The following is a 21,601-nucleotide window of genomic DNA, read 5'->3' as shown; positions in this document are numbered from 1 at the left end:
TGAAAGGAGTCTTTTCTGCACAAGGGGAGGATTTTCCCCAAGAAGTAGCAGTGGGAAAAGCTGTGATAACGGAAGGAGCAGAAATATTGTGCCAAGGAGAAATTGTAAATTGTATAAGCAGTTAACCAGTCTGTGCTGTGCAATGGACTTTTCATGCTGAAATACATGCTAACACTGGAAAATTCGGAAAGGTTGCCTTTGCACTTTCGTAGATGTTTTAAGCAGAAAAGTCAGTCTGTAAGGAAAAATATTGTTCAGGGACAATCTTTTCCAATATGAGATTAAGGAGATTATTCTAAATCTGTTTTTAGAAATGCTGTATAGTGTTTTATTCTGTCCTTTTATTCAATGTCCAATTTTTATTTTATACTCTTCCCTTTCTTTTGTACTTCCCCTCACTCTTTATCCTGCTATCCACAGAGAATATCTTACTCAGGCTAGATGTGGTATTGCTAGTTTTTTTGGGGTTTTTTTGGCTTCTGAGTCATTTTTGGAATAGACCAGTGAAACAGATTAAAGCTCATGTTTTTCTTATATGTTCCTTGGGGAAAGTGCATCAATGATGATGCAAAGTAAATGCTTAAAATTTTATGTGAAACACTTGACTCCCCCACAAGTGTCTCTTGACATCCGCCTGGGATGGCAGTAGCCAGCCACAGTAGCATTTGAAAAGGCACAGTGTTTCTGTGAGCAGTGACGATGTAAAATGCAGATGAGGAGACTGTAGAAGGGTAATCAAGAATAATGCCATCAGCCACAACCTCACATATCCCTGCTCTTCCAAACAGCCAGGGGAAAAGAGGAAGGAATACCTGCACGGGGTAATTAAGAATAACAGTGACCTGAATTCTTGTCTTTTGTCCTCTCAATATGTAAAGACACAGAAAACATGTGAGAAACTCCTTCTTTCTTTTTCTTGACAAAACTTGATCTACAGCTTCAACTTTTTACTTGAATCTGTGGTAAGAAATAGTGCTAATGAGTTGTAAACAATGTATCACTGCCCTGTGTTTAAGAAAGGAAGGCAAAACAAACAAACTTTTACTTAGTTACTGTCATTGAGCTGTCAATCTTTAATATTCCTGCAATCTACTCATCTGTTAATGTTCAGGACAGTACCTCCTAAAGAGATTATCCACTTCTTTCTGTTTATAGCTGGATTACAAATCATTAGCAATCTTTAAATTCCTGAGTGTAAGGAAGTGCAATGAGAGCTGTGTACACGATATTTGATTCTGTTTGTGGGAAGAACTAAGTTCCTAATCCACTTAGGTACTGAACAGATGGAGGGGGAGTAGGTTAAACCATTCCTGATATATCGTAGCCTTTCACTGATCAAATAGGGTTCTCTTTGCACTAAAGATAGGCTTTGTTTATTATGTGTCTGATTAGATCTAACCAAACAGTAACCTACAGGACACAATTAAAAATTTTTCTAGTGGTAATCAGTCTTCTGATTTCGGCAATATGCTGTCTGTAATGTGAAATGTGCTTTGTGTGAATCTCTAATGTGTTTTTTTTTTAACATAAAATTCCCACCGTTTCCCATGTTTTTCATTGTCATTTTTTGTTACATGTAAATATTTATACCACGCCCTGAAATTATATTTTCATTCTAGCAATACCTATACAAAACTTACAAACATATTCCAAATACTGCTTTCTTAAAAAGAATTTCCAGCAAAGAGAACCACACAAAAGAAAATTCCACGGAAGATTGTCTTTTTGTTGGTAGTCCTATTTCTGTAACCTTCAACTTAGAGATGGCACACTGAGTTTTCATACAGGCTTCAGATGTTTCAGAAACAAATCATAAAATCTTCCCTAAGACAGAGTTTAGGTTTGTTGAAGGGTTGTGCTTAACTCCTGTGTTTCAGGAACTACATGCAGGATGCTGTTCAAAAAGAGATGAGAGTCTGAGATTAGGAATCCGTCATTACATTCCATTAAAGCTCCATATCACAATAAGGGATTGTCCAAGGGCTCACAGGAGGAAAATGGGTCAAGTAATAGTTGATGAATTCCATTCATTACAGCATTAAATGTTTTTGACAGATGTGCATTTTTAGTCGCTTTAGAACAAACTGTTTTTCATCGAATGTAGTGCAGGAACTCTGCCTGGAAGTTGATGCACAGTAGTGGAGAGAGAAAATAAAATACACGTACAGGTATGAAGTTTTCTTTAAGGAGAAGTAATAACACCATTTACTTTAATGAGAAACTGTTAGAGAATTGCACTCTTCTGTGCAGAGAATGCCTCTTTTCCTGCAGCCCTTCATGAAACCTGAACTTGCTACTTATAAGAAGGACTTCCAGTGTAGACAGTATAAAATTGTTTTCTGAGTTGCACCAACATGATCTTTACAGTCTGATTGCCTCATTTCCCTCACAATTAAGGTACTTGTATATCTGAAGTTTTCTGTTTGCTGGCAAATCTGTAACTAGCATTAAGGGGTTAAAAATAAGCAGTTTCAGGAGAAGCCCCCACTGCAGAACAAGGGCCAAAATGTTTATTTGTTTTGAGGAAGGGGGCAGAGGGTCGAGCTTTGTGTCAGTCCACCACCCTGACTGCAGGGGCAGGGAAGAAGCTGAAGGGGCAGGGCAGTGGAGAGGTGATAGGGGAGGTAGGAACTGGGTGATAAAAAACTGAAGAAAGTAATTCTCCTTTACTCCAAGGAAACACTTCAGAAAAGCATTTTAAAATTGTCAGTTGGGGATTTCTTTTGATCTTGATAACCAGTGTTTTACTAAATGCTTATTACCTGATGCATTGACAGAGAATTTTCCTGTGCCCATGCACAGGAGCATGGAATGGTGTCACAGCAGATGAGTTTAGAAGGCATGTGAGAACATTTTATCCAGCCCTCACTCAGAGCAGATAGAGGCAGCCCAATTTGCTCAGGTCTCTGCCCGTTCCAATTCTGCATCTCCCCAAAGCCAGGGAGATTCTGCAATCTTTCTGGATGCCCCATTCCCACATTTGGCCATTGTCACATTGAATCTTTCTTACTTCTAATAAAAATTTCTTACATGCTGGCTCGTGTGTGTGGCTTCTTGTCCTTTCCCTTGGGAGCCCCAATCCCTGTCTAATCCCTGCTGCAGGGCAGCTGAGGGTGGTGGAGAGGTCTGCCCTGGCCTGCCGTGGTTCAGAGGTAATCCCACGCGTGGGAGGGACGCGGGGCTGGGAGACACCAGCCACCAGCTTTCGGCACAGCTGCTGGCCTGACCTGCTGGGAGCTCTCTGCTGCTTGGCGAGGTCGTTCTTTTCCATCTTGGAATCTGTATGGACATTCTGGGAAGCTCTTCAAATCATCACATTCTAAGTAAAAAAACCCATCCAAACAAACAAACAAAGCAAAACAAAACAAAAACAACAATAAAAAACTCCAACCAAAACTTAAAAAATCCCTACAGGAAATCTAATGAGTACAGTATCTTTTATTTTAGATACATCAATGATTTATTAGTTTTTTATCCAAATTTTCCTTCACTTTTATCTATATATGTATATGGGTTATTTAATACATATTAATACATAATATATATGTATGTGGCTTATTTAGTAATACATCTAATACATTATTTAGTAAATGTTTAGTAAGTATACAGTAAACATGTAAGATATTATTAGTAAATATCAATATTAAATGTTAAATATTGACACATAATATATAAATAAACAGAATTGAAGTTAAAGCGCAAAAATGAGCATACCTATACAATTTTGAACTATTCTAGAGATTGATACGAGAAACCTATATTATGTTTACATGGATTCAGAATGCTTTTTTTTGCAGTTTCATTTGTTGAGAGAGATTATTTTTAAAGTTTAACATGATTAATGTAATTGTCCTTCTTCCACTTAACAAATGTGCTGCTTCATATGTTGTAATGTGAGATAAGCGGTGAACACAAAATCGCAGTCAGAAATTGGTCAGTGCCATAAAGTTACACAGATTGCCAGAAGCTCCTCCCCAGTCTAAATGGAGGATGTGGCATTTTTAACATACCAAATAAATCAATCAGTGCACTAGGATTAGCTAATATCTGATGCCTAAGAAAGGGATATGGATAGTGCAACATTAACTTAATCCTGTGGCCTTCTTTTCTTCCATAAAAATGTGTCAAGGGAGATTTATCTAGTTTTACTGTGGGATGGATACTAGAGCTCTGAATTTTTTTCCCACATGAAGGCTGAATAACTTTTCTGTCCATAACAGGCAACGTTGAGGTTTTTTTTTCCATAATGTATGAATGTTTAATTATGTCTTGAAAAAACGTTTTTATTGAAAGTTAGTAAAGATGTAGTAATGTCATACTGGAACTATATTTTGAAGAATGTTGGTGTAGTAGAGATCATCTTAGTGTTCAGTTTGCAGTGCAGATACATGATGCTTTTTAATTAAAATTATTGCAACATCCCCTGGTTTTTGCCTGTTCTCCTAAAGTCCTTGAATAGGGAATGGAGTGTAGGACTCAGAATATGAGGGTCGTGTGCTGGTCAGCATTGAAGCTTTTGCTCTCTGAATGATTTTTAGGAATTAGTTTCCACTTATGACTGTGATAATACTGCTGTTTAAATAGTTGAGAAATTAAGTTTTTCACCTGTAATATATAAATGCATATGCAACATATATAGAATGTACAAGCATAGTTGCTTAAATGATGATCTTATAAAACCCTTTTGCATTTCATTGGTTTTGAGAATCAGAACTGTTTATATTTAAGTTATTCTTTGGTTGCTTTCAAAAGTCTGCATTACAGAATTTATCCGTGCAGGTTTTTTTACAGCTGTGTGCAATAAACCCACTTGCCAGAGTAAGTAAAAGCGAAATAACAAAGGGGAGGAATATGTGATTAAAATATAAATTCAATTCTCTGGATACTGTATGCAGCTATTTAATTAAAAGATTATCTGGATAACTGAAGAACAGAAATAGCATTTGTTCTAAATAGCATCAATGAATATTAAATTGTGTTAAGAGAGAAGAGTTAAAAAAAAGTAGAAGAGGCAAGAGTATGTTCTTGTGTCAGACTGTAGATGAGGAAATCACATGGTTCTTTATGAAAGGCTAACTTTTTCCTCTTATTGATGAAGAGAATAAGCAGTGGCATAATCTTGTTTAATTTATCTTTGTGTTAAAAATACAGAAAAAAAAATCTTTATTAGCAGTCACTGATAATTTCAGGAGCATTTTATTTGTCATGGTCCCTTTGCATGCTTGGGTCATGTGGCAAGACAGCAAAAAGTAGTTTGTTGAGGTCTTTGAATCACACCTGTTTATGTACCAACATTTTTTCCTTACCTGAGCGTCACTGCGTTTTCTTTACAGTTCATATATTAGCACTGGGAAATTAATGAGCCAGCAAAGCTCAGTTATACTTCAGAAGAGACATTCCTTGGAAGGAGGTAGAGCTGTCCCTTATCTGGAAACCTTTGAGGTAGTTTTGGGGCTGGTGATGAACCTTTGGAAGAACCTCAGAATTTTCCAATTCAGTGTTTACCCTTGATTCCAGAATAAGAAAAAAAAAATCTGCTAGTTTAGCAGGAATTTTTGGCCTCTGAATATTGGCCTGATACTGATGGTGTTGAAATGAATTGTGGAAGCCTCTGTGACATGTTTGGAAAGCAGCTCTGAGTGCCTTTAAACTTCCCTTGATGTTAGTGTTTGTGCCTTTAGTGCCTGAGTGCCTTTAAACTTCCCTTGATGTTAATGGGTTTTCAGCGGATTGAGCTTGTTTGAGTGTGTCTGCATGAGTATAGCAGTACATGAGTACTTTAGATGGAGAAAAAACTGGTAGTCTGAACATCTCCTTAGACTCTCATTGCTACTTCTGCACTAGTTTCCGTATTTTAGTCAGCTGTTGAGAACCCCAAGGGCTGTAAATAGCAGTGATTCTGTGATGTTCTGTCAAATACCTGATTCTCATTATAATTTTTTATGGACAAAGATGAGCTAAGCCTGGAATTATGTGGGTGGAAGATCCATATGGGCTGAACAGGATTTTTTAAAGCAATTGTCTGGTAGTATCACACCTCCCTGATCTATTGTTCTCATTCAATTTGTTTCCTTAGAAGGTCTATCTAGGTTGGTTAATGAATAGTCTCATTCATTCAGTTACAGTCCTTTTTTATACTTTTTGCTGGGTAAGCAAAATGAATTGAGAAGCAGCAAAAAGGCAACAAAAGGAGGTATCAGATCCATGGATCCTTGCTTGTTTTACCCATTCCTACTAACCTTTTTGTCTCTTTCCATACCAATCAGGGCACTGCTGACATCCTCTGGAGACAATTCTGTCCCCTTTGGCTAAGCCTGGAGCTCTTAAATATCTTCCAGTTTGTCCAGTTTGGCTTTCCCTCAGCAAAAGCTCCTTGATTCCAAATTCCTGTAATTTTAAAAATTTAGTATGCACCACTGAAAATTTGCTTTTAAATTTGTTTTTCTAAATTTGGACTTTGGTAATCCATTCTTTTGCCTTGTACTTCCAATGGTGTCTTCTTCATAGTCTCCTCACCTACACCTTGCATCTTCAGGCTGCCTACTTTTCTTTGAAGGGATCTGGAGAAACAAGTGAAGAAGTATTCACTTTTCACAATCATTTTTTAATGTTTGAGAGGTCCCATAGACTAAAATGGGGTATTATGTGATTTGTGCATATTTGCTTATAGTTTAAGCAGTACTTTAGGTTATGATGGAACATAGTATGTGAGTATCATCAAACCAAGAATCTCTCAGTGTGCCTTGGTGGCTTTCAAAATCCCTTTTCTTTGTAGCTGATTTTTCTTCAGTTGTCTTTATTTGAAAGAAATTTTTAGACTTAGTTCACACCAAAACTTACATAGAAGAGGTGTCTGACACTTCTAATTTTATTTTTATCAAAGCTGAACTTAAATCAACTATATATCATATAGATGATATCAACTAGATATCATATAGATCATATAATATATTACTATATTACATTCTTTTTAAGTATTTCTGATGCCATTTTACCTATTTCAGTACTTACAGTCATGGACTTGCAGGGGAATGGAGGTTCTTGGTATGCATGTCCACCAGCCTGCCTGCCTGGTTAACTTTCTGTGCAGCCCAAGGGACATTGAGCCCACAGTGTTCCTTGTGGGGTGATGGAATGCTTCTTTCCAAAAGGGAGAGACATTGGGCATTAAATTCTGATACATCTGAAGTGTAGCCACAAGGTTAGATTTGAGATCCATTTCTTTGAAAGGAGGAAAGGCTGAGCCTCAGAAGTAAGACACACTAAGAACATATATTATGTATTACAATTACTGTTCTAATAGTTATAAGGTCATAATGATCTGGCACAAATTTATAACTGTTTCATTTTACTGCTGAAGTTCTGTAGGAAAAAAACTGGTGAATATCTACTTTTGGAGTTTACCGCCTTTATCAGAATTCAGGGGTAAAAATAAAAAAAGTTTTCTCCGTTTTCAACTTTCTGTTTTTCCTCATTTCTCAAATTTGGCTTAAAATTTGACTGAAATGTGAATTTTGGGCACTTGAAATAACTACCAGGAGAGATGGGCAGCTGGCAGCTGCGATCAGCTTTCTGGGGAGTATTGCTTTCCTCCCTCTGCCATGATCTGCCAGCCCTTTCCCTCAGGAAAGAGTGCTGAGGGTCTTCAGGCAAGTAGAGGAGTGTCCTTTGGCTTTGTATGTTCTTGATCTGTGTCTTAGTTAAACCATTGCTGTTTCTTGCACCCTCTGTAACCAGTGAATATCTGGGTAAGGGTATATGGGTAACCAGTGAATAGATGGGCAAGATAGCATGTAGCACCTTGGTTTTCAAGTAGTGGGGAATATTATTGAAATATATTTACTATGAAAATAATATTTTAAAATTTATTTATATAATTATTTTTTTTTAAAAAAAACAACCTATTTTTATTTAATCTGTACAGTTTTGACCTAGAATCCAAAGTATGATTTTTCAGCTGTGTCAGGACATGTCTGATACCTTCGGTGATTTTGCTGTTAGATAATGCCCAGCATTTCCATCCGCCAGAATTTCCTGGACTTACATACTATTTTTCTGCAATTTAATTTCTCTTAGAAGTACTTCTATATCTCACCCACTGCTTTTCTTCTTTTGAAGTTGTGATTTTGATTTTCGGATTTTAAGCTTCATGCAGCAAATTGAGCTGCTATATCCCCTCTGGCCAAAACTGACTTCTGCAGCTGCAGTCTTTGCTTTTCCCTGGTACTGAGCCATCTTGCAAAAGGTGTCCCCTGTACTAAGTGTCTCTCTTCAGTCTCAGTCTCAGCTGGTACCCTGACAGACATACTGGGTCTGTCCTCACTGTAATTTGTGGTGAGGTCAGGCAGAGGTTGGATGACTTACTGAGTGTGTCACATCCCTGGACTGCTGGGATACCTCATCCTGCCTGAATAACCAAACTGCCATCCAAAAAAAAGTTGTTAAAAACACAAAGTCATGCTGTAGGGTTCTCAGCATTTTGGAGAGACCATTGCAACAATGCTCTGGAACAGATTAAGTGATCTTTTTTTCTTATAAACATAATTGACATCTTATTGAAGAGAAACAAATGGGGCTGAGTCTATATGTTGTAGGGTTCTCAGCATTTTGGAGACCATTGCAATAATGCTCTGGAACAGATTAAATTATCTTTTTTTCTTATAAACGTAATTGACATCTTATTGAAGAGAAACAAATGGGGCTGAGTCTATCAAGAATGCCAGTATTTCTCTTACTTTATTAGTCAATACCTGCAGTCTGGCAGACTTGAGGTTTCCATTTCTTTCACTGTAATTTGGTGTATGCTTTATTTTGCCATATTATTAGTAATGGATTAAAAAGTAGTGAAGAGAATAGTTCATTGTGAAACTACTGGTTGCTTTTACTACTTATTATCTTGTTGGGTTTTTCATAGCCATTATTTGAGAAGGGCTTTTTCCAATGTTCCACTTTGATTCTTGCGCTGGAGGAGCCTGCACAGGGACTGTCCTTGGGTGCATTATATGCACCACATTGGTTTAATAACAAAGTCCTCTTAAACTAAGCTGGAGCTCTTGGTTTCGTATGGTGGGATCATTAACATTTAATGAACTTCATTCATTTCAGTGTAGCTGTCAGTGGCAAGCTCTTAGGGTAGGAGGAGGACAGCAGCTTGAGGTACCTTCCATAAGGGATGGTCAACGTGGATTTAATTATTTTTCATTGCACACAGAGAGATTTTAATCTACATAGTTATCATGTAGCAATATCCTCTTGCTGACTAATTTCTGGTTCCATAAATAAATCCCCAGTTAATTAAGCATTTTTGAAAGGCAAAATGACAACCTTTACATTCTTCTTAGTATTCGATAGAAGGACTTTCATCCTCATCTGTTTTAGCAGAAATACATATAAGCTGTAAGGCAACTAGAGTTTTGGTAGAACAAAGAAAAATCTGGAGTATGAAGAGCCATTCTTGTATCTAAAATGCATTTTATCTACATGTCAGGGAACCTATTTTTTGCATCTGGCTTTCAAGCACCTACCCCGGAAAAAGCTCCAAAAAGTCTGCTGAGATAATAAAATACAAGTTGTTTCCTAAACAGAAACATGATCTTCCATAAATTTTCCTTTTCTTAGTTAGAAGTCATAATATTAAGACTCAACAATTACTGTTTGTATTTTTATTGTGCCTTTTTTATTCAGTTACATTAGGACATGTATCAGAAATAAAATTAAGCTCAGGGCATGGAAGATGGAGTATGTTCACTGGTTAAAAGCTTGAATTTAAGGCAAATTTTGACAGTGACCCTTTTTGGCAAGCTTTCCTGAACAGAAACATGATGGCTCTTCAATAAATTTTCCTCTTCTTAGTTAGTAGTCATAATATTAATACTCAGCAATTACTGTTTGTATTTTTATTGTGCCTTTTTTATTCAGTTACATTATGACATGTATCAGAAATAAAATTAAGCTGAGGGCATGGATGGATGGAGTATGTTCACTATTTAAAAGCTTGAATTTAAGGCAAATTTTGACAGTGACCCTTTTTGGCAAGTCAGGCTTTTAACCTAAAGGTAAGTAAAGTAGGAATGATTTAATACTGTTTTTATGAGGCCTGCGTGATCAGATAAAATAATTTTTAAAACTTGAATTGAAGCAGTGTCTTGTACTTTTCAGGGTAAATAGGCAATAGCATGCATGATATATTTAAGTTGCTTTTTATTCAAAGAACTGTCAGACAGTTTTCAGTTAACTGTCATAAGATTGCCACTTCTCTTAATCACTTTCTGTGACAATCACTTACTGTTGACATTCTGTATGGTACCAAAACCATTTAGACATTAGGGTTAAACTGGCATTTGCAAAGTTAGGTAAAATGTTAAAAGCTCTATATTTTCCAGAGTTGCAGTTGCAATTTAAAGCTTGACTGCCTTTTTCTCCCTCGGTATTTTCTGCACTGTTCTTTTTATGGTAATCCTGTGCTTCTTGCAGTTGGAGTGGTGCTCATACTTCCAGAGGTTTTTGAATTCTTAAGAGGCAAGATTTTCCTTTTCCTTCAGAAACAAACAAAAAAAAAAAAGTGGAGGGAATCCATTTGATATTTGCACAATCCTTGTGCCAGCACCCTGTGTTATTTGGTGCCCCAGGAGGGTTGCCTGCATGGCCCATGTGTGGCTCTCAGGCTCAGCTTTCACACCTGAGAGTGGATGGACTCCTGTGCTCGAGCTGCAGGGATGCCTTGGTGCAGCTGCCTTGTGTCTGGGGCTGGTGCAGTTGGTCATGAACAATGAACATGTTTGGAGAATTCTTCACCTTCTGGCATGCACTTTTATTGGTTTTACTCCTGACAAATCTGTGAAAGCGTTTCTTGCTGTCAGGACTAAAGTGGTTGATAGCATCCTTTTGAACATTTCACTGCAAGGAATTGAAAGCTAAAACTTTATCTGATTCTAGACAATACTGTGTTTGTGGTTATTTAGTTTACCAGTACTATAGAAAAGGCTTTCAAAATTTGTCATTTCATTCTACTTTCCAATTACTGTATTTGCAAGCAAAAGGTTTTCTTTTGTTAAGATTTTTTTTTTTTTTTTTTAGAATCTGGGAGTGTTTAATCAGTAACAGTAAAGTTAAAATTAAGTTTGTGAGATTGAAGTTTTACCAGCTTGGCTGTTTCGATGTCCAACTGTATGTTTATTTTCCCATACCACTTGTATCTAACTCCCTCATCCAGGACAGTGCTTTTATTCACCATTGGGTTTTTTAGGGGTAAAAAGCAGCCAGGAGTTACATACACTTTGTACTGATTGTCTGTCCTGCAGTTTTCCAGTGAATGTTAACATTATCATTTATGTTTTTCTTGACAGTACTAGCCTTTTGTTAGTAATATCAAAGAAGAATTTGGAAGGGCTTCTTTGAATTGTTTCCTGTTTTTCCTTAAGTTTCATCTACAGAGGGTTGATTAAGAATAATAGTCATGCCCAAGAAAACAAGCCTTTCAGTATTGATTGAAATGGTATTCTTGAAACCATAATTATAAAATACTGTTTTAGAAGATGGGCTTCTAAGAAACTTGGGTGTGTAAATTTTTTTTTAATTTAGGGATTCATAAAAATAGCTAAGGTGGTATTGTAAATATATTCCAGCAAGGTTTTGTAAGACTAATTTGCTGTCTTCCTTTAGTTGTTCATTCACAGCTCTTATTTTAGGCAAGAGTCACATCCTTGCCAGTTTCCTTAGATGATGAACACTAGCTGACTGAAAAAAAATAATTAAATGCCTTTATTTTATAGAGATATTTGGTATGTTTTCTTCATTCATTATACTAGAATGGGGTACCCATTAAAATCATGGATTATTTTATAGAGATATTGTTTTCTTCATTCATTATACTAGAATGGGGTACCCATTAAAATCATGGTAAGATAACTGAAAGGCTTACTGATGACATATATATTTATGTCATACACAGATTACACCATTTTAATCTGCTATCTGGAGCATGTCCAGCTTCTGCTAAATGGTGTCTGTTTTGCTTCTAAAAGAAATGTGCAGCTGTTTGTAGCCAAAATACAGTTACTGTGAGTGACAGCGATCCCAGCTGTGTGCTGCACACTTCAGCTGCTGGAGTGACTGAACTCAGAGATGCCCCTGCTCTCTTCCCTGCATGGACACAACATGCAGAGAGGTTCTTCTGTAGCTGTTATAGTTCTGTGTCACTGCACAGGTTAAACAGCACTTTCCCTCCTCTGCTTGGAAGACAGAAATCTGGATAGAAAGCCGTGCCCCATATTTTAGTTTTCCTCACAAAGGTGAAATGTTTGTCTCGAGCTTCACTTTTCTGTCTGAAGGAGGTCAAGAAGTTGCATCTGGAAAACAGAAAGCTCAGGGGGCTTAAGTAAGTTCTGAAAGTCTGTGAGTTTGCCAGCTTCCACAGCCATCTCTGCTGCTGGCACGTGGCAGGAACAGCATTGAGCTCACATTTAATGCCGTGTCCATCTTTGATCCAATAACAGAGGCCTAAGGACACGGTGCCCTCCCTGCCACTGCCCAAAGGCAGCGTGCAGGGACTGTTAAGGGGGTGCACAGAGAGATGTTTGGTCAATACCAGAACAATAAAGCAAAGTGTTCCTGTGGGGAAAAAATAGACCACAACTCTTTAAAACAAAACCCTAGTCCCAAAATGCACATATACAAGTGCATCCTCCCAATTTCCCATAGCAGTGGGTGTTACACTTTCCATTTGGTTCTCCAAAACTTCAAATCCATTACAGATTTGTGCATAGATAATGTCTGTAATAAATTTGAATTTATGCCGTAAATTTGGGCACAGAGAGTAGAACTGTGTAAAGTCTTCAGGTGAGCAAAACTCATTGTAGTTTCTCTGCTCATTTAATTTTTCCAGAGTACACAGGGAAGAGTGAAAACCAGCTGTACTGGAGACTTCCCTTGGGTTGATAAAATTAATTTTGCTATTATTTTCAAGGGGGTAATATCTTTGTGACTGATGTCATAGCAAATGTTGAAGTTGAAAAATATCCAAAAATAGTGTTGAATTGAGTAACTTTAGAAGTGTTTATCTTGAATCCCCACTTTGTGGCATTATTACTGTAGTCTCATCCCAAGCTAGTATTATTCATTAATACCAGCTTATCCCCATGATCCGTCATTCCCTTTGTCTATTTGTTTGGATATACTTTGTGTGCTCATTTGTAACCTTCTGTTTCTTGCTGCATTAATACCATATTTTAAATTGCACTTAGAGCTGGTGAGTTTGAACCAGTTATGCTGTCAGACCTGTGAACGCCTGGTCTTGGCTTGTGTCAGAGTCTGTTACCCCACCTACCATATTAGGAGGCATTAGGAAGGCTAAATTCCTCTGGAAATACAGACTGTCTCATTTTTGAAACAGTGGTGTGATTAACTGTAATGTAATACACTAGGTATGGATGCTTAATGGATAAACATTCTTTTGCTTACTCTAGGCAGTTTTACATCTTACTAGAATGCAATTCATTGTACTAAACAGTGTGAATGTGAAACTACCATTAGCAAAAATGCAGTCAGCCAAAATGAATTCTGCCTGCAGGTGCAATTAAGGAATTGTTAAGTCTACAGTATAAAAAGTAATTGAGTGGTGGTCTAGCACTGAGAACGTGGCATGGCACTTTCTGTTTGAAAGATGTTTACAAAACACTGCAAACCTTTTGCTGTATTACAGAAGCTTTTCTGTTAATCCTCTTACACTCCGCCTGTTTGTCCATTTTTATACACAAGCAATGGCATTAACAGGCTGTAGGGCTGCAACATTCCTATCAAATTAATGCAACACCCCACTAATGGGTCTCTTTTACATCACTGCATGGTGATGTTAATGTGAATGCAGCAATAGGCTACTAAAGGCTTTAGATTCCAGAGAATCATAAGCATTTTTGTTACTGTAGAAGAATATCTGTTTGTACTAGAAACTAAATAGATACCCTCTGTAACATGTGCCATCTGAAATTGTGGAAATATGTGTACCCTGTACAGGGAACTCTTTGAAGGGCTGTCTAATATTGCGTGTCATCCTTGGCTATTCTTTAACTCATAAGCCATGTACTCGTATAATTAATAGTATATGTTTAAATAAAAGTTTATTACATCTCCTCAGTTTTTCTTAGTAGAATATAATAGAATTTCCCCCACTCATCTTAAGACTATAAGCATTCTTTGTAGTAATCTCATCTCAGTTAAAGAATTCATTAAGAACTTCTCATTTAAAAAAAAATCCAAACATCTCTTGAGTGTTTTAGAAGAACTTAGTTATTGCGAAAAGTGATGGTAGGACATCTTCAGAGATTTATGAGGGCTGCTGCTATGGTCTGGTGTGGGAGTATGTTTGCTTTTTATCCCTTGGTCTGAGGCAAGGCTATAAAGTCTTCTGGTTTCTGTCACTGGAGATCCTTCTCCCTCTCACCCAGCCATTGCTGTGTCTACAGCAGTACTGGTAAGGTGAGCAATCAATGCCAAATGCCATAGCTCCTAGGAATGAGGGAAGGTGTGTGAGAGACTCATAAAAAACCCTTTGGGCCAGTTGCAATTTTGCTCCCTTAAAAAGCCCAATAGGATTTGTATTGATGATGTAATATTGAGAAAATAAGGCAGACTGTTTCCATCGAGCTCTTTTGTTCCACCTCTGCTTTCTTCTCTGCTTTAAGTAAAGAGATAGATAGCAACGTGTACTATTTATAGCACGTTTAAAATATTTTCTGTATATAAGTGTATATAAAGAATTGTATTAATTTTTGTTCATTTTATAACACAATTTCACAATATTTCACACTAAAACTTGGGTTGGATAAATTAGCTCTTTATAGTTTACACAGCAAGTGTTCTGAATTAATGCCTGTGATTACTTTCTTGTGTCCTTGCTTTCCTTTGAGTTATTTTCTTAACATATGTAGCATCTGTAAGGGAAAAAGGAATTGCTTATGAAATTTTTAATGGGGTCATTTTTAGTGAATATGCAGGTTACTCAATTTATCCCTGCTGAGATTTATTTTAAATATAATATTTTATGCATAGTCAATATTTTGTTTCCAGTGTTTACCTCTGAGAACATTTGTGGCATTTTTACTCTGCATTTAGACCTCTTGACTTGTAGGCTGAAGGAGAGTGAGATTGCTGGGAGAAGAAATATTGATTTGTTGATTCATGGTGACTCTGCTACTGTATGGCAGCCTGTGCTAATTGGTACCAGAAGCAGCATGTACTCTTGGCTACCTCATGTGTTGCACTTAAAGGCAGAAGAAAAATAGCACCATCAGTTAGGATGTAGATTGGCAGCAGTGAGGGGTCTGGAAGAAATAGTGCAGTAGATTCAGGAATAAATGTCTAGGGACAGAATCTAGAACTTTGCTTCATGCTGTCCTATATGTTTAGAGTTGTTCGGACACCTGAGTTGAGATTTGAGCCTGTACTGTATTTTAATTAATTTGGCAAACTGCTCACTTCAAATGTTCTCCTTTATGTGCTTATTTAAATGTTCAAAGATACAATGAATTCTTGAGCATGCTAGTTTGTTACCTTGGCAATAGAGAGAACTGCCAAAAGAGTGATAAAATATATTTTCTCTTATTGGAAATTCATGTTCTTCTTAAATACTCTTGTTACTCTTTTATTTTTTTTTTAAATAATGTGTCTGTTAGAGTGCTCTTGTTAAAACTGCTTCTTTGTTCTACTGGATGGAGACACTCTGAAGGTGCAGGCAAATGTTTTTACTTTTCCCTGAAGCAGGAAAAGTCAGCTAAAGACGTTCAGGTTTGTAGGTCAGTACCACACTGCAGTAAATACTAAGTGTTAAATTGCTGTGCCCACATCTCTAATCTCTCAAGGATCTGTGAAAGTCTGGCAGGAGGGATCCTTGGAGGAACCCTGAGCTTAATGGGAATGCACTGGGCTCTTTTCCCTGCAATTGTCAAAGTACTGTAGTGAAAAACACTTTTTCTTCATGATTTTTATTCTCTACATTGAAGTAGTTAATAACTGACCAAAAATAGCAGCAGTTGCAAAGTACATTTTTAGGTAAGTTGCAGGAGCACAAAGTAGAGTTTAAAAAAAGGCAAGATCAGACAGAGGGATGAATTACATACAAAGTGAAGTACACAACACTTTAAAAGTCTCCTTGGGATTTTTACATGATCAGTAAGACTCAGGGAAACCACCTTACTAGTCATTTATACCTCCCATTACACTGTTGCATCCAAGCTGCTGCAACCCAATATCAAAGATATAGACCCAGGTCTGCAAAACTCATCAAAGAGAATTGAATGAAAATTGTTCAGCCTGTACCATTAATATAAGACAGGACAGTACTGCCATTTTCCCACTTGTATTAGTGGTTATGACAAAAAAAAAAGTGAAAAAGAAAAATCCACATGGAATTGTAACTCATCACTGTATTAAAAAAACCCAAACAAACAAACAAAAAAACCCCCCACACAAACAATAAAAACACCACCAAAAAAACCCAAAAAAACCCCAAAACCACAAAAAAAGAACAAAACAACAACAACAAACCACCAAAAAACCGACCAAACAAAAAAATAAAGGAAAAAAAAAGAGCAGGAATGTTCAGATGAGTCTGTCTAGATGTCTTTGTCAACTCCGGGTTTCAGTGCACCTTGCTGTTTTACTCACTTACTAAAACAAACACACAACAGCCCTAATAGAGTACAAGTTCCATGTGAGCTGAGGTTTTACTCTTCAGGAACAGGGCTTACTTTTACTTGCTAATTACTCTGACCTGTTTTAACTAAGAGTAACAGCATGAAGTTTTTACGTGGGGCACGTATCTCATTTACAACTATAGTGATTTTGCATTTTTCTGCTATGTAGACAAGTAGCAATGTAAATTGTAATAACACTAGTACATCAGCAATAAAAAAAGCACACACTGAATAAATAATAAGTATATATAATCAACAATTTTCACCGATTCTAGGAAACTACTTAATGGAAACTAGTGTTTTTAAAAATTTGCACCAAAACTGAGCCAAGTATCAGGAGCAGGGGGGACGATCCATGTGCAGTACCTCATAGGCAATTTTGGTTCTGTGTTTTGGCCCAAAACTGCAGTATATAAAATTTAAGATACTGGTTTCAGTGAAAGAAGCCTAACAGAGGAGTCTGGCTGGTTCTTTAACTGCTTACACCATGAAGTAAATGCATCTTCCTGGCACAGACTCATGAATGTGTGTGGTTAGCCCATGGATTTTAATGCTTGTGTCCCCCCAGGACATGCCACTGAGGCACGGTTTAGGTTTAGGAGGACATGCTGTGGTGCACAGAGCTGTATGGATCCAAACTCAGATGTGTTGGCACTGCTGTAGGACAGTGACACTGTGGCTTTCTACTGCAGATGGTCTTCATGATGTTCTAACAGGTAGAAAACTTGACAACTTGTTCCAGTTGTCTAAAATAAGAATATACAGAGATAATATTTTCCAATTTGCCCCTACAAATTGAACATTTTGTCTGTGTGTCACGGCATCTGCTCCTGGCTTGTCAGAAGCGTGAAGAGGTCTCTCTGGAATGGAGAAGTCTGGGGCCCAGATACTTTTGGGATTTTAGAAACATAAATCTGCTGCACAGGTCGCTTTGCCAGAGTTTCAGGACACTTAAAACAGATCTTAATGAGCTTTCTGAGGGAAACCCCAGGCATGGATTTGATGTTAGACATGCAGTTTCTTTCAGTGTTGCTGGTGTCTAATTCCCATCTGTGTCTCATTCCTGCAATTGCCTCTTGGGAGGATTTGTCTCCTGGATGCTTCCTTGCTGCAGCGTTAGTGACGCTGATGCCCACACAGGCTGTAGGGAGCATGAAGCCAGGAGAGCTGGAGGAAGCCTCCTCACTGACTCACTGCCTTGCACTGTGCAAAGCAACCACTTTGCAGAGAAAAAACTTCCTAAAAAAATAGTCACCAATTTCAGACATTGCCAGAGCTTCCTCTCCTTCCTGAAGCTATGCTGTAGGAAGATTTTAAAGCAGAAGGTAATGGTCAAATTGTGGTTTCTTTTCCTCATTTAGCTGCTTCAGCACAGCCAGAGGGGTTATCCTCAGTGCTTCATTATATTCATCTAAATCTACTCCCTTGCAGTTTGAATCTCTTCCCCCCTGTCCTGTCACTACCTGCTCTGGTAAATAGTCTCTCTCCATCTCTCTTGTAGGTTCCCTTCTGGTATTGGAGGCTGCAGTTGTGTCACCCCTAAGCCTTCTCTTTTCCAGGCTGAACAACCCCAATTCTCTCAGCCTTACTTCAGATATGGCAATTTTTATGTTGTACAGTTTATAGTATGCAGCACTAATTGTGGTTTATATCGTGCCAAGTTGGTTAGCCCATGTAATTCTTTAGAGTTATCTCTATACTGACTTGCTTTTAAAAATTTTAAAAAACCCCCTTGTCTCTACCCACTGGTTACTGTTAGCTAAATTCTGTAAATTATTGGTAGGTAAGAGCTATGGGAAAGCACCCCAAACTTAGGCAACTTTGCCTTTTTTCAAAAATAACCAGTTTTTATCCATCTGATCTTACTCCTAAAGATGAAGTACTAAAACAAAAATGTATAGTTTTTTCCTGAATTAGTCAGCCACGTATTTTTATAGTTAGTGACATCTCTTTTCTAGCTTATGCTCTGCCAAAGAGAAGCAAATGATCTGTGTGTGTGTATATGTGTGATTTCCCTGGGGATGCCACCCAGGGTGCCTAACAATTTTACCTGCTTCTTTGATATTACAGTTTGTTACTATATTGGTGCTGGATGAATCACTGATGACCCCTTTTTCTGTCACTTTAGAGAACACAGAAGTATGTTCTATTAACAGCAGTTCTTCAGGGCTTGTTTCAATGTGTCACCACTCTTGGCTTTTTGTTTTCCACAAGTGCTGTTTTAAATCCTAGAAAATGTCACAAGTGAATTCTATGAAAACTTTTTTTCCCCCCCCTAAATACTTGTAGTGATCGGAGACTAAGATACTATATTGGATATATTGGGAAAAGAGCTTGCTTTTTAAGTAATGGTTTGTGATGTGACTCTTCGGGATGGTCCTATACAGGGCCCAGAGTTGGACTCTGTGATCCTTGTGGGTCCTTTCCAGCTCAGCATATTCATATTTACATATAGTTGTGACTTTTCTGTACTGGCTACTTGGCCAGAGTGGCAGTAAAACCAAATCTGTCAGATGAAAGAGACTGGGAGAATTCCCATGAGTCTGAAATCCCACGCACACTCCGCAACAGACGTGGTGAAATAGTTCTACTTATATCAAGTTAACCATACTGTGAGGAAGAAGTTATAAATGCTTATCTTATTTTTAGTGCAGTAAAATCTTGAGTGACAGTTCTCATGACTGTACTGAGCAAGCAGTTCATTACTCTGGTGGATAGACTGTTTCACAAAGAAAGAAAATTTCCAGGCACAAATTTTCTTTACTTCAATTTAACACCCAGAGATTCATTTAATAGAATCAGTCAGCTGTGAAATGTGATTGCACAAAATGAGATAAATGACATACAAGAATATCCTTCTTCTTCTTCCCCTTTTCAGGGGGAGACAACTGCCTTGTTTAAGGCAGTGGGCAAAGTTATATGACCAGTGTACAAAAGACAGTGAGTTAATGCCAGGTAGGAAACATAGAGCTTTGTGCATTCAGGATCTACAATCTCAGAGAGAATGCTTAGGTGAGGTACTAGATAAGAGTGGCATGATGTATTTGGAGACATAATGATAACTTTTAACCACCAATAGCATATTTAGTTTCCTTTTAGTGGGATTGTTAAAATACTCCAAAAGAGTGAGCACAATCCAAGAAGCTGTATCTTCTGTTCAATCTGATTCAAAAAAGATCATCCCAAACCTGAACTCAGTATATGCTTTCAAAGAAAATTATCCTGAAGCATATCCAGTCATTTTGCAACAAATATAAAACTGCTTCCACAATATTCTCATGCCAGTCATTGAACACAAGGAAAAGAATGGTGCCAGTTAATATGATGGAAAGAAATCCAGAACTAAATATACTCATTTTGTGACATAATTTTCCCTTATAGCTCTCTCTCAGCTATTCTTTGTCTCCAGAAAGCAGTATCTTCCTTTACCTTCATGCTTTTCATCTCTGTTCACATTTGAAGCACAGGTCTCTTTCATCACATTAATTAATGAGATGATTCAAGCTAAATTCACAGCTGTTGTTTTTAACCTGTACTTATTTACATGTTTGCTGCATTTCAGACCTAAAGGTTATGGTCAAACCTTAGCTTAGTAATGTTTTGTTTGGGTTGCACGCTATTGATTGATCCTTATTTTGGTTGATTTCAGCATGAATAAGGTTGGCTTGAGCCTGGAACCCTTAGTGATTAAAAGCTGCTGCCTTTGACACCAAATCACAGAGAAGGGAAGCTGCCAGGGAAGTTTTACCACTTTTTGATTGCTGTTGAGTGGACTCATCCAGCTATTTTTATCTATTCTTTAGTCAGGCTAGAAATGGTGGCCTTGAATTGCATTACTTGTTTCTCAGTCTGTGTCTTTTCTCCAATCTTAGACATACTAAAGCAGCATAAAATGTTCAGCAGCACTGGCCAGCATTATGTGTCTTATTTTGCTTATGCTTTGCATGTATTTATGAAGGCTTTCTAGGAGCATAATTTAGTTAAAGCAGCCTTTTTCTTGCATTATAATGACTAATAATGCCAGATAGGTTTGTGAATTCTTATGAAACTTTTATCATCTCAGTCTTCTTGGAAGAGAAATTAAGTGTTTCTCATTGATCTGAAATACCCACATCAATGGGTATTAAAATTTTCGTTGAGTCGGTATTGTCTTTTCTGCTTGAACCACTATTCATGTAAAATTGAGAGGGCTTTTTGGTAGCTTTGTGGTAGTAATAACATAGTTAGTAGACTTACAGTAGTATTTACAAGTATTTTTGTATTTCAGCTTTAATATATTTGCTATTTAAAAGAAATGAGTATGTACTAACAGTTCTTCAGGCAGGTGAAACCTCAGGTGGCAATGACCCAGCTCCTGTCACTGCACTGGGCAGCCAGCTGGCATGTGTGCTCCATCCAGGGACATGGTGAGAGAGCCTCCAAGCAGGGCTGTAAAAGAGCAGGCTTCTGGAGAACTTTGGAATATTTATGTGGCTGTGTAGAAGGGTGCAGTGTTTTATATTCTAAGAGGAACAGTGATAAAGGAAAATGTAGCTATGCAATGATGTCTTCTGTAGGTTGCCTGTAAAAGAGGAAGAGGAAATGTGGGAAGTTGTTTTCCTTTATTTAAAGTGATTAATATGATATATCCATGGGACTGAAGCTTAGTAAAGCTATTACCACTAGTAATACAAATTCTTTCCTTTCTGCCAACTGCAGACAGTTTAATGAATTAGGCTGGCAAACTCTGATCTCTAAAATATGAAAATATGCTTTTCCTGACTAATGTTTCTGAAGGTCTGAATAATCACTGGTTGGAGGCCATGTTGGAAGTATGATAGTAAGTAGCATAAATAATATAATCAGGTTAATGCAGTCACTGTTAAATTACTGCTTTAGAGATGAAATAAACCTGTAAACCTGGTTAGTTTAAA

At 37.5% G+C, this 21,601-nt stretch overlaps 1 protein-coding gene across 4 annotated transcripts in view; it reads left to right on the top strand.

Moving 5' to 3' along the window:
- The window catches only part of PPP1R9A (protein phosphatase 1 regulatory subunit 9A), a 131,525-nt gene that overhangs the window by 45,614 nt on the left and 64,310 nt on the right, over positions 1-21,601 (top strand). The gene's annotated exons all lie outside the window — the stretch shown is intronic.

Source organism: Passer montanus, unplaced genomic scaffold (assembly GCF_014805655.1).
Source record: "Passer montanus isolate IOZ18808 unplaced genomic scaffold, ASM1480565v1 scaffold10, whole genome shotgun sequence".
Taxonomy (NCBI): Eukaryota; Metazoa; Chordata; class Aves; order Passeriformes; family Passeridae; genus Passer; species Passer montanus.
The sequence above is the reverse complement of the archived record's forward strand: the minus strand, read 5'-3'. Positions and strand labels throughout refer to the sequence as shown.